This window comes from Cucurbita maxima, unplaced genomic scaffold, assembly GCF_002738345.1.
Source record: "Cucurbita maxima cultivar Rimu unplaced genomic scaffold, Cmax_1.0 Cma_Scf00006, whole genome shotgun sequence".
NCBI classification, from domain to species: Eukaryota; Viridiplantae; Streptophyta; class Magnoliopsida; order Cucurbitales; family Cucurbitaceae; genus Cucurbita; species Cucurbita maxima.
Window position 1 is genome coordinate 492011 of NW_019272022.1, and position 20774 is coordinate 512784.

Genomic DNA, 20774 nt, shown 5'->3' on the forward strand with positions numbered 1-20774 from the left:
TTGTTGAATCTTGAATGAAGAGGATTATAATCCATGGATTACGACCAGAATATAGAAGCTTTATTATTGTTGTACAAGGATGACCCACTCAACCATCACTTGTAGAGTTCAAAAATTTGTTAGCCAGCCAAGAAGTCATGGCTAAACAAATAGGAGGCATCACATTGAAGGGTGATGAAGAAGCACTCTACACAAGTAAAAGTCGGAGCAATAATAAGTCGTCTACCAAACGTGGATACAATGGTGACAAAAGAAGAAGTCACCAAGGAACTGTACAACCAGGGAGAGCTTAGAAGAACAATAACAATAACTCTTAAGGGAAGAGATTTGAATGCATTTGCTACAATTGCGGGAAGAAGGGCCACATGTCGAGAGATTGTTGGTAAAAAAAAAAAATCTGTCGAAAGCAATGTGGCATCCTCCAACATGAAGATGGAGGAGGAATGGGATGTAGAGGTATTGTATGCCATAAAAGAAGATGAGCTAGCACTCATGGCGATGATGTGAGACCATATCGATTATGAGAATGATTGGATCATTGATTAAGAATACTCAAACCACATGATTGACGATCAAAGTGGTGCAATGGAAGATGGGTGACCCTTAGAGAAGGAAGTATTACCAGGCCTTTAGCAAATTGAAGAAATTCTTCTGACGGGAGAGCAAATTGAAGAGATTCTTCCACAGAAGATAGGGGAGCAAACTGTACACATTTGCTTAAGTGCTGATGTGCCTGAAGATTCAAGTGACACTAGTGTTGGTGAGAAAGAAGTGACTCAACCAAGTGAACCTAATGAAAACCAAAGGGCACCTCAACAACTAAGACAGTTAGAAAGAATCCAAAAGCCAAATCCAAAGTATGTCGATATAGCTAATATAGAGGACGAAGTTAAAGAGCCAGAGACATACATAGAAGCATCTCAAAATATGGCTTGGCAGCAGGCAATAGAGGAAGAAATTATAGCCCTAAAGCAAAATCAAACTTGGAAACTAATACCAAGACCAGAAGATGTCAAATTTATCAATTGCAAGTGGGCTTACGAAATAATGTGCCTCTCGGATGGATCAATCGAAAGATACAAGACTCAATATGTAGCTCGAGGGTTCTCTCAAGAATATGGACTAGACTATGATGAAACGTTTTGTACAGTGGTAAAAATAACTATCATACAGGTTTCTCCTGTACTTGTGGTAAATAAAGATTGAAAATTATGGTAGATGGATATGAAGAATGCTTTCCTGAATAGTGAGTTAAACAAAGCGTTCTACACATGGACCAACTAAAGAAATTCGAAAATGAAGTTGGAGTCATTAGTCAATATATGCAAAGTTCGAAGAAGCCTCATTTGGACGCGACTCGACAGACCTTGAGATATGTCAAAGGTACAATCAATTACGTTTGTTTGTACAAAAGAAGCGAAGACTACAAGCTAGCTGAATATAGTGATGTCGACTATGTAGGAGACCACGATACTTGAAGATCAATCACTGGGTATGTGTTCAAGCTCGGTTTGAGAACAATTTCTTGGTGTAACAAAAGACAACCAACTGTATCATTGTCAACTAGAGAAACAGAGTATAGAGTAGCGGCGGGAGCAGCTCAGAAATGTACATGACTAAAACTTCTAATAAAAGCTTGGCACTAGAAAGTTGACTATTCGATACCACTTCAATGCGACAACCAATCTGTGATTTGTTTAGTAGAAAATTCGATGTTTCATGGCAGAACAAACATGTGGAGGTGCACTGCCATTTTATTAGAGACAAAGTCTTGAAGGAAGAATACGGATGACCAAGTGATAGACTTGTCTACAAAAGAGCTGAATACTTGCACACATGAGAGCTTTTGCTGTGGTGCAACGAATGAGGACTAGTGTTGAGGGTGAGTGTTAAAATATAATCACTAGCCTAATAGGGTTAAGTCCAACTGAGTAACTATATTTATGTTAAAAAATGATTTAGGATTTTAGAAATAAATTTAGGAAAATGATTTAGGAATTTTAGGAATAAATTTAAAAAAATAATTTAGATGCTTCAGGAAAAACATTGTGAAATTTTAGGAAGTGATTATCTATCATCTAGTATAAATACCCCTATACCTTGCTTAGTTTATCATCCCATCTGACTTAGTTTATCATCCCAAGAAATTACAAAATATTGTTAATGAAAGACTGAGTTACTGAATTGAATTGTTAATAAGAAATTAAATTATGAAGAGCAAAAATGCTATGTATATATATAGAATACAAAAAGATATTTAAAAATTATACCTAAATATCTGCAGAAAATCTGGTAACAAACCAATAAATAAATCAAATCAAAACAAAATCTAATCAAATCAAAACTAAATCTAACTCCTAACAGAGATTTAATTAGATACTAACTGACAACAATCTAAACAAATAACATGATCTTTAACACTCCTCCTTGTTTAGATGCTGTGAACTCCAAGCTTTTTTCTGAACACCCATCTTGCTCCAATTATCTTTCTGCTTAAAGGTTGATCAACCAACTCCCAGATTTTGTTTTTCTCGATCACTGAAAGCTTCTCCTCTGACAGGTGCATCATCAACCAAAGCATCTTGTCGTTCATCTTCAGACTCTTCTAACATGCTACCAAAGACTAAATTGTTTGGTGCATTAGAAATCTGATTCACCTTCGTCAATTCTTCCCAATTCCATTGCTCATTTCCAGCAAAATGAACATCTCGGCTCACAATAACACAACTAATGTGTGGTTGAAAAACTCTGTAAGCTTTTGATATAATGTTATACCCAACAAAAATGTCACCTTATGCCTTTTTGTCAAGCTTATCACACTTGACCTGTGGAATGTAAGTGAAGCAAAAACACCCCAATACTCTAAGGAACTTTAAAGAATGTTTGTAACCATACCAAACTTCAAATGGTGTCAGGTCCTTCACAGCTTTTAATGAAATTTGATTTTGCAAGCACACACACAATGTTTGCTGCTTTTCCCCAAAAACGTTTTGGAAAATCCTTCTCATGAAGCATGCATCTCGTCATCTTCATTATGAATCTGTTCCTCCTTTCACTGACGTCATTCTGTTGAAGAGCATATGGTGCTGTCAATTGATGTTCAATTCCAGTCTCTTCACAAAACCTGTTAAAAGTTTCTGAAGTGTACTCTTGGCCATAATCTGATCTTATAGTCTAAATCAAACGTGCACTTTCATTCTCAACTCTGGCTTTGAATTTCCAAAATACACCCGCAACTTCTGACTTTTGCTTCAGCAAGAAGATCCACACATTCTTGTTAGATCATCAATAAAAACAGTGTAATAAAGATTACTATTTAATGATGGTGTTCGCTGAGGACCACAAAGATCAGTATGAACCAGTTGCAGCTTTTTCAAGCCTCTTCATGCCTGTTTAGGAAAGGGTTGTCTATGTTACTTCCCAAAATTACAAGTACAGCAAGGAGACATGTCCTCATCAATGTCAGTGAGTTCTTCTACCAGCTTCTTTGATTGCATCTGAAGCAAACCTCGATGATGAAAGTGTCTAAGTCTTTTTTGCCAAATCTCAGTGGCAATAACTTTGGATATAAAGGCCGTCGGATTTAGAGCAAAGCTTTTTCCTTCCATTTTGACATTGAACAAGTCTTTTCCACTAGCATCTTTGATCAAGCATTGTTTATTCTTAAACAACACTTTATAGCCTTTATCAAGTAACTGACCAACACTTAACAGATTTTGATCAATTTTATGTACAAATAAAACACCTGGAATAAATTTTGTACCTTCATAGTTTGTTATAGCTATTCTGCCTTTTCCCTTGACTTCCAAGTGTTCACCATTGCCAATCTTCACTCTCTTGATTTCAGTGTCTCTTAATTCTTAAAAAAAAAACTCCTTGTCATATGTCATGTGATTTGTGCATCCACTGTCAATCAACCAGCTCTCGTTTGATTCTTTGCTTGAGGAAGAAGTGACCATAAACAATTGATCTTCTTTTCTTGATCAACTACCTATGCATCTACTTCTTTCACCTGATCTTTGGCTTTGCAGATCACAGCTTCATGTCCAAGTTGATTGCATTTGGAGCAGAAGGCGTCAGGTCTTCTCCAACACTTGTATGGTGGATGATCTTTCTTCTCACAATGGCGGCAAGGTGGATTTTTTTAAACCTCCTCCTTTTGTCTTTTGTTAATTGGCAGATGGATCTCCACTCGTCGATTGGTTTTTGAAAATTTTCTTGTTTTTATACCTGCTGTTGTCTGACATGTAAGGCACCTTCAATCACCCCTTCTTGCTGTTAAATAAAAGCTATGTTCCTTAGGTTGTTTTGGCGTCTCAAAACTTCTGAATTCACGCCAATGGAAGAGCGTAATTCTAGCTGCAATTTTTAGCCAACTTGGGCGAAGTCTCGCCCACTTTTTCTATTTTTTGTAATTAGTTTTTCTATTTTTGTAATTAGATTTGTTATTTAAAGAATTCAACTTAAGAGAAATAAAACGTCGAGTCTTCAGCAAATCTCTCTCCCTCTCTCCTTTTACTTATGCTGTTTTTTCTTTCGAAGAAACCTTCGGCCAGATTTTTGTCGACATTTTCCTCCGAATTGCCAGAGTCAACACTTTCCTCATCGACCTCCTTTTCTCTTGTGCTTTTAAAGCATTCAAGAGCTTTGTAAGAGAAATCTTTGACAAGTCTTTGGTATTCTCCAGAGTAGTAATGGTGGTTTCAAACTTCTCTGGAACAGTGACTAGCAAGCTTTTCAACGATCCTGGAATCATTTAATACATAACCAAGCAATCTCACCTTGTTAGCAATGTTGAGAAGTCTGTCAGAGTACTCTCTCACCGATTCAGACTCCATCTTCTACAACTCGAAATCCCTAATCAAATTCAGGACTTTCATTCCATGAATCCTCTCATCTCCTTCATATTCAACCTTGAGATAATCCCAGATTTCCTTTGTTGTTTTTATTCGCATGAAGATCATTTGAGATACAACGGCAAATAGGCAAAATTTCGCCTTTGATTTCCTTGTCTTCTTTTCCTTCTGTAATTTGATTTGTGCTACAGTAGGATTTGCTGGAAGCGGATGGACCTCGTAATCATCTTCTATAGCTTCCCAAAGATCCAAGGCCTCCAAATAAGTCTCCATACGAACTGCCCACATCTGGAAGCGGAGGGACCTCGTAATCCTCTTCTATTGCTTCCCAAAGATCCAAGGCCTCCAAATAAGTCTCCATACGAACTGCCCACATTTGATAATTGTCTCCATCGAAGACTGGTGGTGCAATAGCTGAAAAAATGGATTCTCCTCCCATTTTGATCTCACAGATCCCTTAAAAAGATAGCTTTGATACCAATTGTTAGTGGAAGAGGGAGTGATTGAATAGTTGATAAAAAGATTAAATTATAAAGAGAAAGAATGCTATATATATATATAGAATACAAAAAAATATTTAGAAAATCTACCTAAAAATCTACAGAAAATCTTGTAACAAATCCGTAAACAAATCAAATCAAATAAAAAACTAAATCAAATCAAAAACTAAATCTAACTGAGATTTAATTAGATACTAACTGACAGCAATCTAAACAAATACATGATCTTTAACAAATACAAAGTGTAATTTCTACCGAGTATTTTGTAAATCTCTTCTTGATTGGTCTGAATAAAGTGTGCGAGTGGTCTTAATAAAGTGTGCGAGTGTTTCCATAGAGAGTTTTGTTCAACATATTCGGGATACAATCAAATTACAATAAGTTCAGAAGATCAAGAGAAGACCACATTTACATGCCCATATGAAATTTTTGCCTTGGAATGCCCTTTGTACTATGTATCCAACAACATTTCAACAATGCATGATGACCATCTTTATAGATATGGTAGAAATGTTCATGGAGATATTCATGGATGGCTTCTCGATTTATGGAGAATCTTTTGAAACTTGTATGTGCAATTTGGAGAAGGTTCTACAATGGTAAAGAAAAGAATCTTGTATTGAATTGGGAAAAATGTCATTTCATGGTCAATGAGGGGATTGTGCTAGGCCACAAGATCTCAAGAAGAGGAATAGGAGTGGATAGAGCCAAGATAGAAGCTATTGAAAAATTGAATCCATCTACTTTTGTGAAAGAGATAAGAAGTTTCATGGTATATATAGAGTTCTATAGCAGGTTTATTAAAGACTTCTCAAAGATTGCAAAACTATTGTGCAGCTTGTTGGAGGCAAACAAAAAATTCACTTTCGATGAACAATGCATGACAACTTGCCAAGTATTGAAGACAACATTGACCACAACGCTTATAATGTCAACACCCAATTGAGATTCACCATTTGAGTTGATGTGTGATGTTAGTGACCATGTCGTGGGAGTAATGCTAGGACATAACAAAGGAAAGGTACTTCATCCTACCAATTATGGAAGAAAAATGTTGAATGAGGCACAAGTAAATTATACAACCACTGAAAAGGAATTGCTTGCTGCAGTGTTTGCGGTTGATTTGGAGCAAAGGTGAAAGTGTACATGACCACACAACAATCAAGCACCTAATGATGAAACCGATTTACCAAGCCAAGATTAATTAGATGGATTCTACTATTACAAGAATTTGCGGATAGATGGTCTCCCACGCATAGTCCCATGTTCAACCATCCAAGCCTGGCGTGAAGTATTTTCAACAATTGTCCCCCAATTAATGGAGTGCCAACACATTTCCTCCTCTGGCGGCCCACGCGTGATACCATTCACAGCTTGCCACATTTGAGCTCCCTTTGGCTGAAATGTGTCACCATTTTTTTTTTTTTTTTTTCATGACACAAGTCCCTCATGACTTTTCCACATTATATTTTAGAATATTAATGTTCTTCACCAAATTCAAATGCTTCTTCACCAAAGTTGAAGATTTTTCTAATAGCTTTTCAATAAAATTATTTCTATCCTAAATTTGAAATTCTTTTTTTTTTATCCATCCAATTCAATTCTAGGTTTCTTCATTCATTATGCGAAATGCAAAGTTCTCTCTAAAATAACATAGTAAACTATGATTTTCTTTTATTTTCTTCTTCTTTAATCTCATACTAAGTCATTTACGGACCCATAGTTAAGAAATATGGGCTGAAATGACCAAAATGCCCTTTAGAGTTGACTTCTTCCTCTGTTTGTTAATTAAAAATAGAACTAACTTCATACTTTTTTGTAACTTTGATTAGTTGAAAGTTGTGGAGTATGGTGTATGAGTTTAGGTGATTTAGAGTGTATTTGAGTAAGTTTGGAATGTTTTTTTTTTCTTTTAAGGATTAATTAGTTTAGGTGATTTTAAAGGATTTGAAGTGTTTGTTTAATTTTGTGAGTTAGTGAGTTAGGATTTTTGTTTTGGCTTTAAGTGATAGTTTAGGATGCTTAGTGGCATGTGGAATAAGTTAGGCACTTCTTGAACCCTTCTTTTGTGAGGATAGTTTGTGTTGACTTTTATGGCATTTGAAGTGAATTATGCACTTTTTTATTTTTATTTTTTATTTTTTATATGGTTAGTTTAGTGGGTCCCCACGTTCTCCCTTTGTTTGTTTCCACACATGATACTAGCACAAACAAGGTTATAATCTCACAACACTATCCTATCCATACCAACTATTTTTCTTGTTAGGTACAGGTGTAGACCCCATCATGTCAATTACAAAGGTTTGCTGATACTAATTATAGCAATGTAGAGTAAATGTTAGGCTAAGTTCGGATTCTCTTATGTCGCATTGTTTAGATCTTTTATGGGCATTCTTACGACTAATCTTATTCTATTGTATTGTAATACATATCGGAATAGTTCTAACTTCTACTTCTATCTTAGAACATAAGGGTACAACCTTAATCTGGGAGTGGGGTCCAAATTCATGATTTATGATTTGTGATATCCTTCACTACCTTATACATTAGAGTAAGTATTAAAACATACTCAACGAAATCATCTCTAACAATTTAATTCGATAAAAACATGCTAATTGGGCTTCAAATCAAGGACCTTGAGCCAACCCCCTATGTGACTGCAAAGCTCTCGAAAACACTTTAAAAAGAAAAGAAAAATGTATGTGTATAAAAATACATAGTAAGCAATCTACTTATAGTCTATCATCGCATCCTTAACCTAGTAAGTATCCACAGACTATACTCTGGCTCTTAGAAGTTTGGGCCTTGTCTCTACTATTATCTGAGTATCTCGGGAAGCCTCAATTTTTTGAGCGGATGTTTGATCTAGATCTTACTCCTAGGGGTCTATATATATTTTCTAATTTGTTTTTGTTCTTTGACTTGGGTAGCTTGCTTTGCTTACGAAAATGATTGGTATCCTAGGTTGCGACGCTACTTTATAATTATCTAGTGGGACAATATGGTGTTTGCTAGCCTCAACATCATCCATGGAGGTTAGCTAGCTAACTTTCCCACAGAACCATATAGTCACCCTAGTTTGGGTGAGTGACTCTTGTATGTTGGCCAGCTACTGTAGTGTCTACCGCATGATACCATGTCCCATTTCTAGATGGGTTTTACTACATAGTGGTCCCATTTAGGAGACCACTAGTCATTCCCTCTGGGTAAGGGCATCTGGTCATCTCGACGCACTACACTATCCACCTTTGGCTTGGCTCAACTGTACCTATACTACTACCGCTGGGTGGGATGCTACTAGCACTAAGGGTGTACTGAAGATATAGAAAGCGAAAACTCTAAATAGTACTATCATACTGGATGTCATGGAGACCTACTAGGTTCTTAAGGACATTTAGGCGGTTTAAATCTCATCTCACACTTTCAAGATGCTCAAGGTTAGCTCCTTGGGGCTAATCTGATCTCTGAATGCACATGGGTCAAGACCCATGATTGCCATTCATGATCCGGAGGTGGATGGTCTATTTAAAACGTACTAACATGTGCCAATATGTAAACTTCTCTAGCTGTAGCGCTCTAATTTTAACTTGGTTCTATCCTGCATGCTTGTTAGGGAGATATTCTTATCAATCACCTAAAGCACGGAATATGTAATATAATCTTCATCTTGGTCATTTTTGAGAACTAAGAAGGTTTATTGGGCTTCTAAGACGGTTAGGTTGCTTAGCGATGACTTTTGACTCCAAAGTACTCTATTATGACTACTCAAGTCTTTCTTAATTTGGAAGCAATAGGGTCTAGACCCTCTGACCGTCGCTCACGATCCTAAGGTGGTTAGTCTGCTAGAGGCATTCTAACCTAGGTCACATCTGGCTAACCTAACTCTAGCGCCCTAGTTTTGATTTCTGTGTAGATAAGCACGCTTTAGAGGGAGAACACACAATCAAGTACTTTGAGCTAAACATATTATATGATGCATTCATACAAGCTCAAGGGGAAGATAACATTCATCAATCGCTCGGAGCACATATCACAAAAATCTATCCTTCATTCTAACACAACGAATAATATATAAAACAACTTACGTTTCAAAATCTCGATCTAGGGGTATTTTTGGTAATTATCAACATCATACATAGATTACTTGAACAAATTTTCCTTAGTTGAGTTCTATCGTGCACATTCCCTTCCTAGCTGGACAGACAACATAAAAAATCAGCATGCGTCTCATAAAATCATTCTAAAGGCATTTCGGTAATTTCTTTAACATACAAAGCATTCTAGGGGAACCTAAACATACATATTTTAACCCTCTAAGGTAAGATATGCTCACGTGCTAGTATGTCATATCTATCCCTACAAGTATTACTTGAGAAAAGTCTAAATGACTGCTCACTTGGATGATGTGTGCCTTCCTAAGCTAGCAGAGCTAACTTTTTTTTTTTTTTTTTAATGTTAGAATTCCAAATTTTCTGAAATTTCTCGAGTAGATCCTAATTCAAGTCATGTAAAACATCCAAACAGTCCTCGTATTAGACACGTATCTAGGAGGAGAAGTCACGCTACCATCGACACAAGTGGTGGCCTCTGAGTGGTTTATATGAAATCCACCACACGCATTCGAATCATCCATATCGGTGAGCTATAAAGAGATATAATTGCATTCAAAGTAGGTTAAAAAATAGAAAACTCACCATTCATAGGAACTCTAGCCTTCTTTATAGAAGAGCATGTGAAATCCCCCCAAGACAACATATTAAAATTCCAGAGCATAATTCCTCATAAATCTCTTGAATCTAAAGATAAGTTGAGAACAAACATTCAAAATTCTTATATTCCAATCTTCCTCAGTTCAAGAGGATTTTGACAATCCAAAGGTCTAGAGTATTCTTCCTACATCCTAACAAGTTTTGTGAATAAAATTTAGCTTGGAATGAGACTCTAATCAACTCTTATGTAGGTTCGAGAATAGGTTACACATTAATTATAGGTTATAGAATAACTTCGACCATTTTTTTCTATTTTTTTTAATATTTTCTTTTATAACTTTCCTAACCTCCCTCTATTCTACTTTATTTCATTCTAAAACTCTTAATAAAATTTATTTGTATTTCTTGTATCCTATTTAAAAGATATCAATATCAATATCAATCATAACAAACACCTTCCCAATTCTATTTTCTATCTCATTTTTAACATGGTATCAGAGCACCGATCTTGGTATTCTTAAATATCAAAATTTTCTCTATGGAGGAATCAGTCAAATACAGCTTCAAAAATTAAGAAATGTTGATTCAACACATCCTTATTATATTCACCATTCTGATCCGCCAGGATATTCACTTGTTCTAATCAAATTAAATGGAACAAATTATCAATCCTGGAGTAAATCAGTTATGCATGCTCTCATTGCCAAAAAGAAAATTGGTTTCATTGATGACACAATTGAAGAACCGTCTCAAGATGCAAATTCAATCGAATTTGAACTATGGAATCAGTGCAACAGTATGATAATATTTTGGTTAATTCATTTAGTTGAAGCAGATATCGCTGAGGGTATTATTTACGCTAAGATAGCTCATCAAGTGTGGGTTGATCTTCACGATCAATTTTCACAAAAGAATGGTCCAACAATTTTTCATATACAAAGGTCTATAGGAATGATGTCACAGGGAACCATGGCACTGTCAATATATTTCACCAAGCTCAAAGCACTCTGGGATGAATTAGAAGCATACCGCACACCATTTACCTGTAATCAACGTCAAATACATATTGATCAACGCGAAGAAGACAAGTTGATGCAACTACTTATGGGACTCAATGAATCTTATAAAACGGTGAGATCTAACATATTGATGATGACTTCATTACCTAATGTAAGACAAGCCTATTCATTACTTGTACAAGAAGAGATGCAGCGTCAGGTTACTTCTGAACCTACTGAGAATTTCTCGATTGCATCAGTAGTGTAGAAGAAAACAACATATCTGAAACTCGCGAAGGATAAATAATGTGAACACTGCAATAAAAGTGGTCATACAATTGATGAGTGTCGATTCCTTAAGTTTCACTGTAAATTTTGTGACAGAAGGGGACATACAGAATATCAATGTCAACAGAAAAATAATTCTAGAAGGGCAGTACAATTCAATCAACGCAACAATCGAGGATATCGATCATCTGCAAATATGGTTAATGTTTCTCAGTTGAATATAGAAGAACAGTCAACTAATTCCATCCCAAATTTTTCTTCTGGGCAATTACAACAGATTGTACAAGTCTTATCTGCACTCAATCATCGTCCTTTTGGTAATTATGATAATAACATCAATGTTGCAGGTTTGTTTTCAGTATCTGCATTATCTATTAACTCTACGAGTTCTAATCCATGGATTCTCGATAGTGAAGCTACAGATCATATAGTACCCAAAGCTTCTGTTATGACTGAACCAAAGGCTACCACCATATCTACTATAAACTTGCCTAATGGAGGGACAACACATGTGTCACATACCGGCAATGTTTCTTTTAATTCTGATCTTAAATTAAACAAGGTTTTATGTGTCCCTTCATTCAACTTAAACCTAATGTCCATCAGCAAACTTACCAATGACTTGAAATGTTATGTGACCTTTTATCCTGATTCTTGTGTTATGCAGGACTTGGCTACGGGGAAGATGATTGGCTCGGGTAAACAATTCGAAGGTCTCTATCATATTTCTTCATCTCCAATCAAGTCTTCAGCAAATCAAGTATCTTAGTCATCTGATTTGTGGCATTTACGCCTAGGTCATCCTTCTCCTTCTCGTTTTAAATTTCTAGTTGATCAATTGCATCTTAATAATGCTACTTTTTCTCATAATTGTAGTATTTGCCCATTAGCAAAACAAACTAGGTTGTCTTTCCCAAAAAGTTCAAGAACAACTCATTCTGCCTTTGATCTGTTACATTGTGATGTTTGGGGACCACATAAAATTCCAACCCATTCTTTGCGTTTTTTTCTCACTGTTGTTGATGATTTTACCCGATGTACTTGGGTTTTTCTTATGCAACACAAATCAGAAGTACACCATTTGTTAGTAAACTTTGTTAAATTCGTTCGAACTCAATTTCATACTACTATCAAGGTAGTTAGATCAGACAATGGGACTGAGTTCCTATCTTTGCAACCATTTTTTACTTCTTGTGGCATTGAATTTCAGCGCACTTGTATCTATACTCCACAACAAAATGGAGTCGTAGAACGTAAGCATCGTCATATCCTAAATGTAGCTAGGTCTCTTCTTTTTCAGTCATAGGTTCCACTTAATTTTTGGGGAGAATGCATTTTAACGACTGTTTATATTATAAATAGAACACCATCACCATTGTTATCTAACAAGACACCCTTTGAAGCACTCTACAAACAGCCACCTACATTTGACCATCTTAAAGTTTTTGGTTGTAAATGTCATGCAACTGTAGTACATCCTAAGCAAAAATTTGAACCTCGGGCAATTCCTTGTGTTTTCATAGGATATCCTTGTAGTCACAAAGGTTACAAGTTGTATGGCATGCAATCAAAATTTTTTTTATTAGTCGTGATGTTAAATTTTGTGAAGATGATTTTTCTTTTTCATCAGCTTCACAAACTTTGACATTAGCTCCTTCAACTCCCATTTTACCATTTCATGATCCACCCTACTCAAACATCCATTCTGATCCTTCGTCGTCTCCTCCACCTCCTATTCCTTCTCCAAATTCATCAGCTCCAGTTTCACCAGATTCATCCACTAAATCTGATCTTATCCCACTTGATACATCAGTTCCACTCCGACGTTCTACTCGTACCAAACAACCTCCAGCTTATTATAATGATTACGAGATGTCTTCGGGAGCCAATCATTTAACCTCTAGCTCAAGTCCCAACACTGGCACCAGGTATCCCCTTCATCATTACCTTTCATTCTCTCATTTTTCTCCTACTCAACGTGCCTTTCTAGCTCTTATTACAGCCCAGACAAAACCTAAAACCTATGATGAGGCAGTTGGCAATCCATTATGGCAGCAGGCTATGAATGATGAAATTGTAGCTTTGGAACGTAATCATACTTGGTCTCTCGTTCCTCTACCACCTGGCCATAAACCTATTGGCTGTCGTTGGGTGTACAAGATTAAATACAACTCTGATGGTTCTGTTGAACGTTATAAAACTCGACTGGTAGCAAAGGGATACACTCAGGTTGAAGGTGTTGATTACAAAGAGACATTTTCTCCTACAACGAAACTTACTACACTTCATTGCTTACTCACTATTGCCGTTGCTCGAAAATGGTTCACTCATCAGTTAGATGTTCAAAATGCCTTTCTCCATGGTAATCTAGACGAGAAAGTCTATATGTCTTTACCACCAGGTATTCGTCAATAGGGGGAGAATACAGTATGTTGGCTCCATAAATCTCTTTATGGTTTAAAACAAGCTTCTCGCAATTGGTTATCTATATTCTCTACCACTATACAAAATGCAGGCTACACTCAGTCCAAAGCAGATTACTCTTTATTTACTAAGAGTAAAGGTACTTCTTTCACTACAGCTCTTATCTATGTTGATGATATTCTGTTGACAGGCAATGATCTCAAAGAAATTCAACATCTCAAGACTAGTTTACTCGAAAAATTTCTTATCAAAGATTTAGGGAATTTGAAATATTTCCTAGGTATTGAATTTTCTAGGTCTAGAAAATGAATCTTTATGTCTCAAAGGATGTATGCTCTAGACATTCTTCAAGACACAGGTCTTATAGGAGCACGTCCAGAAAAATTTCCTATGGAGCAAAATCTGAAACTTTCTTCAAAAAAAGGAGAAATGTTGAATGATCCAAGTTAATACAGATGGTTGGTTGGCAGATTAATATATTTAACTGTTCTAGGCCTAACATAGTGTATTCAGTTCGTATGCTTAGTCAATTTATGCATGAACCAAGAAAACCACATTGGGAGGCAGCTCTTCATACATCAAAGGTACTCCTGGTCAAGGACTTCTACTACCATCTGAAAATAACTTGTGATTACAAGCATATTGCGATTCAGACTGGGTGGTTGTCGAACTTCCAGACGGTCTATTTCTGGGTTCTGCATTTTCCTTGGAAATTCAATTATTTCTTGGAAGTCAAACAAACAAACCAATGTGTCCAGATCATCAGCAGAAGTCGAGTATCGAGCTATGACAAATACTTGTTTAGAGTTAACTTGGTTAAGATACATTCTCCAAGACTTGAAAGTTTCACTGTCAGAACCAGCATTATTGTACTGTGATAATCAAGCAGCATTACACATAGCAGCCAATCCAGTTTTTCACGAACGTACGAAACACATTGAAATAGATTGTCATATAGTTCGAGAAAAATTACAAGCTGGAATCATCAAACCGTGTTATGTTTCGACTAAAATGCAATTGGCAAATATTTTCACTAAACCTTTGGGAAGATATCAATTTTATTTTTTGAAACACAAGTTGGGTGTGATTGACATACACACTCCAACTTGAGGGGGAGTATTGAGATATAATATCTAGAGTATATATTATTTATAGAATATATCTTAGATATTATATCATAATATTTTTTATTTATGATTTGATTTACAGTATATTTTATTTTATTCTCAGTATTTAATTATTTTATATTTTCCTCGTTTGTACTTTTTGTATGTTATCTAAAGGATATCAATATCAATAATAACAAACACCTTCCCAGTTCTATTTTCTATCTCATTCTTAACATAAAAATTATATCCTTTAGATTTAAAATCTAAGGTTTAATGAACCTAACTAAATTGAGGGTTGAAGGTTAATTTTTTTCCTTTTAATTATGTAATTATTTATTACTTCTTAATTTAATTCTAATTTATAGGCATATATCTATACAAAAATTTCACAAATCAGATGGTTGTGAAATGAGGTTCTAGTTTCTCCAAAAATATTGCATGATTTTATAATTTTTTTTTTCTCATAATTTTAATATTTGCACCTTAAATCAGGAAGGTTTTAAGATTAAGCAACTGAAAAAGAATGTGCACTTATGATTAAACGTGCTTTATTTGAAGCAATTTTATATTGTGACCTCTTAAGAATTTTCTTAGGATGCATGTGAGTGAGGATAAAACATGTTGGAAAGACTCGTGTTAGATTTGTGTGGATAGTCTTCACTCTTAAGAAGCGAGAAATAAGTAACATGACCAAGTCGTAGAGGATGTAGGAAAATGTCAAACTCATCAAATCTCAAACCGAATCCTTATCTACATGAATAAAAGTAGGTAATGTAACCATGTCGCACGAGATGCAGAAGAATGCTGGGGTTATCATGCGTCATATTAATTCCCATCTTATAATTAAGATGATAACTCACTTTTAAAAAAAAAAGAAAACCCTACCGGATGGGCATGGTATCAAAAAAGTTAAAGAAAATACAAGAGGAAGCAATTAAGAGTACTCACTCCTCCTTCAAGAGTACGTCCAATGGTGGCCTCAAATTAGGCTCAATTGATTCATGATCTATGGAAGAAAGTTCTGGTAGGGTCATTTTGTCCAACTTTTTCTAAGATTTATTCCCACAAGTAGCATGAATTGGACTCGTTTTTGTTGGCCTATTTTCAAAATTAGAATTGGTTTAGCATCTTTATCAATAACCACAAAAAGGCCAACATTCAAGGGGCTCTCCAAAAGTCCTAAACCATATTGTGAATATCCTTTGCCTTTTCTTTTCCCCTTTTTAACTTAGATTTCCAAGTGTGATGAAATTAAAATGTTCCTTTTCTTCTTTTAAACAAGTTTAGATTGTTTTCATTTTTGCCATATTGAAATATTCCCATTAAAGGAAAGAAAAGCAACTTTTTTCTTCTTCTTTTAAATAATTTTGATGATTTGAATGATACCCATTCCTAGTTGTGATATTAACACCTCAATTATTGCCCACCACCATTTCTTTTACCAATTTCGACACTTTCCAAATATTCATGCATTTCGATCTCTTGTATATTTAACTATATATTTTCATATATATCAAAACTTATTTGTTTTTTTCTTATATTTTCATATACCTATAATTAAGGTATCAACCCTTTATTTCCTTTAATATTAAATGTATTAACTATAATAAAATAACACATGCATTTTTTTTAGATGAAATTGTCCTTTATGATTTCTATGAGATAGTAGGAGAGGCACGATTCAATCTGTTACGATTTTAGGTGAAATAAATAACAAAATAAAATTGTAGGTTTTAAATTTCGTTGGATCCAAGAAACTGATGGTTTTGTTCAGTTTGTTTTGTTTATAACAAAAGTTTAAGAGTGCAAATGAAAGAGTAGGAATGAATTAAAGGTTGGTGGCGTGAGCTAATAGTTGATGGAGGAAAAAGTATAAAAAATTGTAAAAATAAGAAGAGACAATATTTGTGCTTAAAAGGAGTGTACAACTTAATTAAAATCCTTCCATCAATCTGACTTCCGCTCACTTTAATTGTGTATGTTTAACGAAAAAAAATATGAATGGGAGTGATTGTGGCTATGGCTATGGCGGGATGGACCAACATGGTTGTTGTTGCCCAAGTAGACGACTTAGAATGTGGCGGCAGGATAATTATTGTATGACATTTGTTCTAATCTAATGAACAAGTAAGCGATACAAAAGTCAGACTTTGCAGAAAACCTTAATGTATGATCGAGCCTCAGTCATGTTTCAAAGAAATATTTAAGAAAACAATTTGAAACAAATCAATGTTATAACCTAAAGGCGAATAAACAACAACGACGACTTTGAGAGCATATAACCCGAGTATGAAGAGTTAACAACTAGTCACATCCCTATATAGTATATTTTGGGGCATTTTAACACGGACGGTTGTAGACATGACTTTGGTTACCGATCATACATCTCTGTATTGACACAAAAAGAAATAGTAAAGGTCTATATAACATGAAAGTAGGCAAAACAGTTTGGAACGGGTATGGGGTCATGAACAACACGTTGTAGACAAGCATGATTGGGACATGCGGCCACAGGCAACACGCCTTTGATAAGCATGACCGTGACATCCCAACCCAATTGGTTGACGTCTCTGTCAACTAACTCTTCACGAACTCAGCAATGTAGGGCAATGCTAACTTCAAGTCTCTCAACACGCTTCAAGTTGATCTCAGCATTGAGGAGAGACTCTTCCAATATGCAACGAACTATTGAAAACCACTTCTCGATTCGTTGGCTCTTCGCATCTTCTCTATTACAGCCTCTCCTACTTTCTTCGCTTGGAAATTCTTCTTCTTTGCATGAGGTTGTACCAACTCCTTGTTTTGTGTCTTCTTTGACGGGATAGTAATGTTTCAAGTTACTGACGTGGACAATAGGGCTAGTCCGCATCCATGGGAGAAATTGAATCATATTTGATGTCTTCCCGACTTTGTGGATAACTTCGACTAGTCCATAGTATTTTTTTACATCAGTCCCTTATTCTTGTTGCTATGAAATTAGAGTTTATCTAACCTCAACTTAATTAGAACTCTCTCTCCATCTTGAACTTGTCGTGGCTGATGCTTTCGATCGACCGTTTTCTTCATCAATCTGGATGATATTTCTATATGAACATAGTTGCTTCAGAGGTTCGTCTTTGTCTCCCTCCTTCAGCAAAGTTGTTGGCTTGGTGTCTCTCCCCAACATTTGGGTGATCACTGACAAGAGTCTTTGTGGGTCTAATGAACCCGACTATCAACAAGTCATTCTGTTGTTTGTAGAATTCAACTAGCATAGGTTGAGCCATATGACACACATCTATGGCATACGATCTCGCCCTGACATAACATCAATCTAGTGATTTATCTAACTTTTTGGTCTTGTGTCATTGTGTTCCTGTAGTGGCAACGATGTTTTTGTTGGAGTGAGTTGACCTGAGCTCCCCTCTTCAATCATGGCAATGGTAACGAGCGTGGGTTCGATAAGATCTCTTCTTAACTATAGTGCCAACATCATTTTCACCCCTTTGGTTGATGGGGGATAGTCTGGATGATTGTTGGGTTGGATCCCATTACTACTAAAAATTTCGCTAAGGGCATGGGAATGATTTTGTGTCAAGTAGAAAATTCATCCTTAACACGATGTCAATGTCAAAGTCGTTCATCTTGACAATCACAAAATTGGTTTGTCTCATCGAAGTCCATTTCTTTATCGGAGTGCTTTTTACAACACTTGGGACAGGTAGGGTTGCTGATTTGAAAAATTTATCTGTCTTGTCTCTCGATGCCATAGGATGTTCAAGCATTTTGCTTCGGTCTCTGTTATGAAATTGTAGGTGGCTCCAGAGTCGATAATAGTGTTCTTGACCGCTCTGTGGTTCACTCATATCTCAACATACATAAGACCATATTCCACTGGATGTTCAATCTCACTCACTCTCTTTTGAAAAGGAAATAAATACTTTAGAGCCCTCATGCGAGGTATTTCCACGTTTTCGACTTGTCGTGTTTCAACTTCCGCTGTATCGTACTAAACTTGTAATGACCCTAAATTTTACCTATTTAATCTAAGGTCATTACTATACCTTGAAATGTGAAATATACATTAAATGAGTCGTGTTCATAAATGGACTTATACTTGCCTTTTATTACCTCATGAAAGAGAAAATGATTACAAGGGAAAGAAAGAAAAAAAAACATTATTGAAATAAAGGAAAATGAACAAAACCGAAATGAATGTCTTATACTACCCTATGGTTTATTATGCAAATACAATTCAACCTATATTAACCTATACTAATGTTGCAAACCGAATTCAACCTAGACTATGAAATGAAAAAAAAAAAAAAAAACTACCCTATGCATGTGCCACGGTCCCGGGGTGTACGATGCTGCCATCGTTATCACATGGGTGCCTTGCCCTTATCTGTAAATGTAAAGTAGCACGGAGTATTTCTAGAATAATCAATAAGTAACCCCCTATTGGGGTTATGCAACAATCACATGCAATGAAATGATGGGACCTATCTTTCATTTCGTTTCGTTTCGTTTCCCTACGGTGGTGTCCTAACGGGTAAACTTTGGACGTGTAGCCATACGTGCGAGTATGAGCTCACCATTTAGTTTGCACACCACTGGGCCACTTTTCTTATCCAGTGGGCATGCTCTGGGAGCCCCTTATATCGGAACTGGTTGGAACTAATAACCGTCACGGCAGCGCTATGCAAAGCATTACGATCGTTGTCCTGCCATTGGATGTACGCATCTGTACCCTCGTGATGGGATAGGGGTATCCCCCCAGATGCATGAACACACAATATGCATGAGGTCCCCGCTAGTCATACATTTATCATTAATGAACATAACCCCTGTCACGTTTCATGCTTACTTGTCATTCTCATTTTCATTTCTTTACGTATCATGCATATTCCTAACGGGGTTATGTTTCCATGCAGTTTACTGTATTCCATGTCATAATTCATGCTATTTACATTCAGATATTTCATATAATCATACCATAATCATTCAAGAACAACATATCGTCACATGCATTACATATCACATCAAACTAAGCAGCATACATAGCATACATTCTCGTTCATATGATTACGTACTTAAGCACAACAAACTAGCATACAATTTAATGACATGTGCGAATCCACAGGCATGTGCCAACAAACTGCAATTAACACGTAACCTATGACAATAATAATAATAAATAAAAATAATTATAAAAAAATAGTTAAATAACAATAATAATAATAAATAAATAAAATAAACAAAAAAACAACATTTTCTCTTCTCTCCACTAACCTCCCATCCCTCCCCACAATTATCTCTCCTCAACCCATCCTTACGTAAATGGCCAGAAAAACAACGATGGTCGGATTTGAGAAGAAGTAAAATGGTTTTCAACATAAGAAGATTGCAGATTTAGAGATTTTGGTTAGTTGTTATAGTAAAATCCAATCTCAGATTTTGTTTTCCTTTATAGTTATGGTTATAAGAAATTAATTTAAGATCAAATCTCCTTTCATATTTTACCAGGCCCTGTAATAATCTGATCTCATATCCAATTGATTAGATTTTTGTTAGCATTTTAAAGTATACTAAATAAGGTAAATTTAATAAAATTTTAGTTGGCAATCTATAAACTCGAAGATGCATAGACAATTAATCGACTTAAAATTGGCCAGTAATATCTGTTTACACAATTAAAAATCTATGCACAGAATGAAAATAATGAGAGGGAGGAGGATTGAGGAAAGATTTGTTAAACAAAATTTAACAATAAAAAAAGGAAATATCAGAGGGTAATGAAATCAGTTGAATTTTGTCTAACACGAAATATCAGAATTTTATGATGCACAATGTAAATGAGAGAAATAATTGTGTAGAGTTCAAACTTGAAACTAATTTCATGGGCTCATAT

The 20774-nt window shown here is 35.6% G+C and overlaps 1 long non-coding RNA gene across 1 annotated transcript; it reads right to left on the reverse strand.

The window, feature by feature from the left end:
- Positions 1–2278: 2278 nt before the first annotated feature.
- LOC111480729 lies at positions 2279–18815 on the reverse strand. The gene is made up of 3 exons (XR_002717903.1): positions 18805–18815; positions 9746–9747; positions 2279–2475 (listed from the first exon to the last, which is right to left on the reverse strand). It is a non-coding gene; the product is annotated as an uncharacterized LOC111480729 (long non-coding RNA).
- Between the last annotated feature and the right edge of the window lie 1959 nt (positions 18816–20774).